The sequence below is a fragment of the Magnolia sinica genome, chromosome 15 (genome assembly GCF_029962835.1).
Source record: "Magnolia sinica isolate HGM2019 chromosome 15, MsV1, whole genome shotgun sequence".
Taxonomy (NCBI): Eukaryota; Viridiplantae; Streptophyta; class Magnoliopsida; order Magnoliales; family Magnoliaceae; genus Magnolia; species Magnolia sinica.
The window spans coordinates 71,958,973-71,965,822 of NC_080587.1; the positions used below are offsets into that span (position 1 = coordinate 71,958,973).

The 6,850-nt window shown below is 37.7% G+C and overlaps 1 non-coding gene across 1 annotated transcript; it reads left to right on the top strand.

Moving 5' to 3' along the window:
- The first annotated feature begins 6,184 nt into the window (after positions 1-6,184).
- On the top strand, positions 6,185-6,291 carry LOC131228356 (small nucleolar RNA R71). Its single transcript, XR_009162861.1, has one exon. It is a non-coding gene; the product is annotated as a small nucleolar RNA R71 (small nucleolar RNA).
- Positions 6,292-6,850: the final 559 nt, after the last annotated feature.

A 6,850-nucleotide genomic window follows, 5' to 3' on the forward strand; every position in this document is an offset into this window, starting at 1 on the left:
AGCATTTTGCTAGTCCCAAGCAAAATAAACGAAGAAAAATAAAAATAAGAAAAAAATAATTCTAGAAACAAAATTAAAATGAAAACAAAATTCTAACTACACCACTTTCGCAAGTAATCTCGATTGCATTTAGCATATGCAACAAGCCTTTAAACCCCTAGGTTTCCCCTAGTGGACGAGTTATAGTCTCGTGAGGGTTTTCAGAAATGTTACCCACAAACATTGAAAATAAGAAAAATATCTCAACACTATAAAATTTATACAATTATGCCTCCATTCATCATATGAATTCCAAAACAAAACAATACTTAACCTAAGTCTGAAGTTAGTTAAAATCTCAATTTTCTAATTCATTACATCCTTGAGTTCAGAGATCTAATCAAAATTTAGAATAGTTATAACCCAATATCCTTAGGTGCATCGTGACACTAGTCTAACTTTGAGAAATATGCATGTTCCCTATCCTAACTCCTTTCAATCATCCCAAGAATATGAAATCTCTAGTTATCTCATTTTTTTATGACATTTCTTCTTTTATCATCATATCCTCATTATTATAGACCACCCTTAGATGAAGATTCCCATCGGGTTTGCTTCATAACCTAAGGTATCGTATTTGTAATGGTAACAGTAATGGATACTTAGGTATTCTTACTCCGGATTACTGACACGATTGTTATGATCATTGCATTCATGCTCTATAATAAAAATTTCTTTTTTCCATCACTCTCTTTTTTTTCCTTTAATATTCTCTCTTTTAAACATATATCAATGGTACTAGTTCATTCAACCTTGTTTGAATCAGAAGTTGTTATTTTAGGTCACATATCATATTCCTCACTTAGTTAGCTAGGGTGTATTGTGAATTCAGTACATCAAATTACAACTCACTGTAAACTAGTGATTAGATAATTGAACTCAAGTTTATAATTTTCAGTTGTCAGAATTCGGACTGCTATCAACCTAGACTAAATATTAACTTTGCCTTTGGAATTCGCATAATATCATGTTCACATTCTTGTATAAAAATATTATTTTGAAAATGTTGAAATTTTATTTTTATTTTCATAAGCCTAAAAAAAAATAAACTTAAACCTAACTAAAACCTAAAAATAATAAAAATAATAATAAAATAAACTGAAACCCCTAAGAAAAAAAAAACTTTCACATGGATGACTATCCACACCCCCAACCTAAAATCTACATTGTCCCCAATGTAATGATAATGTAATGTAGAGAACAATAAAAATAAAAGAAAGGGTGGATAGTACCTGCCATGAAAAACTCACCTGCTATGTGACACTAAAAAAATTGAATATGATACAAATCCTACACAAATGCTCCGTCAGACCAGGAGCATCATTCTGAATATTCTGGCTCATGAAGAGGGACGGACTCCTCTCCCAAATGAAAGTTTTCCACATAAGGCTTCAATCTCTGACCATTAACCTTATACACATTGCCATTACGTGGATTCTCAATTTCAACAGCCCCATGAGTATAAACATTCTTCACAATGAAGGGGCCTGTCCATCTTGATCTTAACTTTCTCGAAAAGAACTGGAGACGGGAATTGTATAATAGGACCTTTTGCTGAGGTTCAAAATTCTTCCTCAGGATATTTTTGTCATGAAAAGCTTTGGTCCTCTCTTTGTAGATTTTAGAATTTTCATAGGAGTCTCTCTTCAACTCCTCTAATTCATTTAACTCTAATTTCCTTTGTCTACTTGCTTGATCCATATCAAAGTTTAATTTCTTTATTGCCCAGTAGGCTCTATGTTCCAATTCCACAGGCAAGTGGCAAGCCTTCCCATACACCAATCTGTATAGAGACATTCCAATCGGGGTCTTATAAGCAGTCCTATAAGCCCATAAAGCGTCGAATAGTCTGAGGGACCAATCCTTCCTATCTGGCCTTATAGTTTTCTCTAAAATGTGCTTGATTTCCCGATTAGAAATCTCAGCTTGCCCACTCGTTTGTGGGTGGTATGGGGTGCTTACTTTATGCTTGATGCCATATTTCTTCATCAAAGCCTCAAATGTTCTATTGCAAAAGTGAGACCCGCCATCACTAATGATGGCCTTTGGAGTTCCAAATCTACTAAAAATATTTTCCTTGAGGAATCGTATGACCACTTTATTGTCATTGGTCCTACTTGGAATTGCCTCAATCCACTTTGAAACATAGTCCACACCAACCAATATATAAAGAAATCCAAAAGAAGATGGAAATGGACCCATAAAATCAGTACCCCAACAATAAAAAATCTCCAATGGTAAAATTGGGGATAAAGGCATCATGTTGCGCCGAGACACTCTTCCCAACCTTTGACATCTATCACAAGCAACACAGAAAGCATGGGTGTCTTTAAACATGGTGGGCCAGTAAAAACCACACTGAAGGATTTTTACAGTAGCTTTCTTAGCAGAAAAATGGCCACCACATGCTTCCATGTGACAAAAAGAAATAACACTTCAAACTTCATCCTCTAGGACACAGCGTCTAAAAATTTGATCAGTCCCATATTTATATAAATACGAATCATCCCAGAAGAAGTTCCTAACCTCGGTTTCAAAACACTTTCTATCTTGTGACTTCCAATGATATGGCATTTTTCCCGTTATAAGATAGTTTACTATATCCGCATACCAAGGCAATTTGGAGATCGCAAATAATTGTTCATCAGGGAAAGTGTCCTGGATATGTATCTCCTCAGTGGAATCATCTAACATCAATCTAGAAAGGTGATCGACCACTACGTTTTCTACTCCTTTCTTATCTTTTATGTCTAAGTTAAATTCTTGGAGTAGGAGGATCCATCTCAAAAGTCTCGGCTTTGCATCCTTCTTAGATAACAAATATTTCAAAGCCGAGTGATCAGTGAAAATGACCACTTTGGATCCCAGCAAGTAGGACCTAAACTTATCCAAAGAAAAAACTACTGCAAGTAACTCTTTTTCAGTTGTTGAGTAGTTCACTTGGGCCGAGTTTAGAGTTCTACTCGCATAGTGAATAACGTAGGGCCGTTTATCTTTCCTTTGGCCCAAAACAACCCCTATGGCATAATCACTTGCATCGCACATTAGTTCAAAAGGAAGTGTCCAATCTAGTGGACGCATGATAGGTGCAGTGGTAAGGGATGATTTAATTTTATTAAAGGCACTTGCACACTCATCTGTCCACTTAAATGGAACATCCTTTTGAAGAAGATTAGTCAAGAGTCTAGTAATAGCACTAAAGTCCTTGATGAATCTTCTATAAAAACCAGCATGCCCTATAAGTGATCTAATATCTCTAACAGTTCGGGGGATAGGTAGATTAGCTATAATGTCGAGTTTTGAGCGATCTACCTCGATTCCATTTTTGGAGATAACATGGCCCAAAACAATTCCCTTTTGAACCATGAAATGACATTTCTCCCAATTTAAGACAAGGTGTTTCTCTTCACACCTAGACAAGACAAGAGATAAATTGTTGAGGCATTCCTCAAAACTACTCCCAAATACAGAGAAGTCGTCCATAAAAACCTCAAGAAACTTCCCAACCATATTTGAAAAAATACTTAACATACACCGTTGGAAAGTTGCTGGGGCGTTACACAATCCAAATGGCATCCGTTTGAAAGCAAACGTGCCAAATGGACAAGTGAACGTGGTTTTCTCTTGGTCTTCCAGGGCTATCTCTATTTGGTTATATCCAGAATATCCATCAAGAAAACTATAAAAGGAGTGACCTGCTATCCTCTCTAAAACTTGATCAATGAATGGTAGAGGGAAATGGTCCTTCTTTGTGACTTGGTTCAATTTTCTATAGTCAATGCAAACACGCCAACCAATGGTGACACGTGTTGGTATGAGTTCATTATTAGAATTCTGCACAATAATTATTCCAGATTTCTTTGGGACTACTTGAGTTGGACTCACTCAAACACCATCGGATAATGGGTAGATGATTCCCACATCCAATAATTTGATCACCTCATTTTTTACAACTTCCATCATGTTTGGATTGAGACGCCTTTGAGGTTGTCTAATTGGTTTGACGTCATCATCGAGGTGGATCCGATGGGTGCAAATGGAAGGGCTTATACCCTTGATGTCAAAAATGGTCCAGCCCAAGGCTCCTTTGTGATCCCTTGGAACTTTCAACAATTTAATCTCTTGATCCTTCTCTAAAAATGAAGAGATCACCACAGGATAAGTTTTATTTTCACCTAAGTATACATACTTAAGCTCATTTGGCAGTGGTTTCAAATCAAGCTTTGGAACATTGGTTGGTGATGGTAGAGGTCGCAAGTCCTCGATAGATAGGATTTGAGTGCGCGGTCTCCATTGGCACATACCAATGTCCTGGGTGGTAGTGCTCTCATTATCATCAGAAATTTCAGCAAGCACTTTTTCTAAATCAAAATTTTTCAAGTCTCCAATGACTTGAATCAATTCATCAGTCAGACTAGGTTCTAATTCCTCTTCTTCTATCAAGCAGTCCATGAAATTCAACTCATGGATCTCATTATTATCAATGGGCTGCTTACATAGATTGAAAATATTTAGCTCTAGAGTCATGTTACCAAAAGACAAGTTCATCATTCCATTCCTGCAATTTATAATTGCATTTGAAGTTGCTAGGAATGGGCGGCCTAAAATGATGGGAACTTGAGCGCTAGCATTTACACATGGTTCAGTGTCTAGTACAATAAAATCCACGGGGAAGTAGAATTTCTCCACTTGGACTAGCACGTCCTCTAAAATTTCCCTTGGTACCTTAATAGAGCGGTCAGCGAGTTGGAGTGTAATTGTGGTTGGTTTAAGCTCGCCTAACCCCATTTGTTTGTAAACCGAATAAGGTACTAAGTTGACACTTGCACCCAAATCTAGCAAAGCATGCTCAATTTGAAAATTTCCAATAATACAAGGAATAGTGGGACTTCCCGGATCTTTGTATTTGGGTACAACCCTTTGTTGAATGATAGCGCTCACTTTCTCAGTAAGGAAGGCCTTTTTGTGCACATTTAATTTCTTCTTTACAGTGCACAAGTCCTTGAGATATTTAGCATATGATGGAATTTATCTAATGGCATCAAGCAGAGGAATATTAACAGTAACCTTTTGGAGCACATCCAACACCTCTTGATATTTCATGGGGACAGTTGAATTTCGAAGTCTAGATGGGAATGGAACTAGAGGCTCATATGACTTAGTCTCTTTATCCTTTTGCTGTTGCGGCTCTTGAACCATAGCCGGTTCATCATTTTCTTGAGACAGTGGCTCATCCTCCGGTATTTCTACCGGTTGCATTATCTTGTTATCGACCTCTTTTCCACTTCTCAAGGTAATGATGACCTTAGCTTGTTCATGATGTAGCTCACTTGGATTTGAGTCTCCAATGAAATGTGTGTTTCGAGGGTTTGGCACATGTTGAGAAGGAAGGGTGCCTTTTTCCCTAGCATTTAGTTGAGTCTCAATCCTAACCACAGCTGTCTTTAATTCCTTATTTGATTGGATTAGAGACTGATTCATTTGAGCTTGAGAGTTAATGAATGTAGTCAATGCATCCTCCACAGATGATCGCTTTGGCGGGGGCACATATGGTGCATTGTTAGGTGCCCCAAAGAAGTTATTTTGTGGAGGCATTTGAGGTGCATTGGGCACATTAATTTGTGGTCCATTCCTCCAACTAAGATTAGGATGGTTACGCCAATTTGGATTGTACGTGTTTCCCAATGGTTGCATAACTGACCTTTGGTAATTATTTATAGCATTTGCTTGATCATGCTCATGCGTGATATTTTGTACAACTGAGATTATTGGACAATCCTTTGTGTCATGGTCTGTACCACCACAAATGCTACAAAAATCACCTAAGGAAGTGTTTGCTTTAACCATATCAACCTTCCTAATTTTCAAGGCTTCGACCTTTCTAGCCAATGCAGCGAATTTTGCATTAAGGTCGTCTTCCTCTCTTAGGACATACATTCCCGCTTTCTCTCTAGGAATGAGTCTAGTTTGGTCTGATTTAGCAGAAACATCCCATGTCTGAGTATTCTCTACTAACATATCTAGAAAATCCCAAGCCTCATTATGATCTTTGTCAAGAAAGGTTCCACCGCACATCATCTCTATGAACTGACGGGTATCCATGGTGAGCCCCTTTCGGAAAGCATCAATCACGTGCCATGGTTCATAACCATGATGTGGACAAGTAATTAGAATGTCTTTGAAGCGCTCCCAAGCTTGAAAAAATAGTTCATTCCCCTTTTGGGAGAATGACATGATTTCTTGTTTTAGTGCATTTGTTTTGTGCTCGGGAAAGAACTTTTTCAAAAACTCTTTACTTAAGGCTTGCCATGAAGTGATGGTATTAGGTCTTAGAGAGTTAAGCCATGCTTTGGCCCGATCCTTTAGAGAAAATGAGAATAACCTAAGCTTAAGTACATCCCTATTGCCATTATTTACTTGTAACATTGCAATTACTTCCTCAAAGTCCTTGAGGTGCAAGTAGGGGCTTTCAGAATCTAAGCCATGAAATTTAGGAATTAATTGAATCACACCTGGTTTAAAATTAATGTTCCCTGTGTGAGCAGGGAACACTATACAAGATGGTAAAGTTGATCTCTCAAGGTGTAAATGTTCACGTAAAGTCCGTGGTTGATTTAACACATTCCTATGAACTTCATTTTCATCCTCAAGAGGAGGATTATTTTGATTTATAGTTGGATCTGGCAGATTTGGATTTGGATTATCAACTGGGTCTGCCATGGAATCCAAGTGATGTTGAGTGCCTCTTTTAAGTGAATGATCAAGGCCTGGAACTAGTCCCCCTTCAGAGGAGAGTCGATTGTTTTGATCC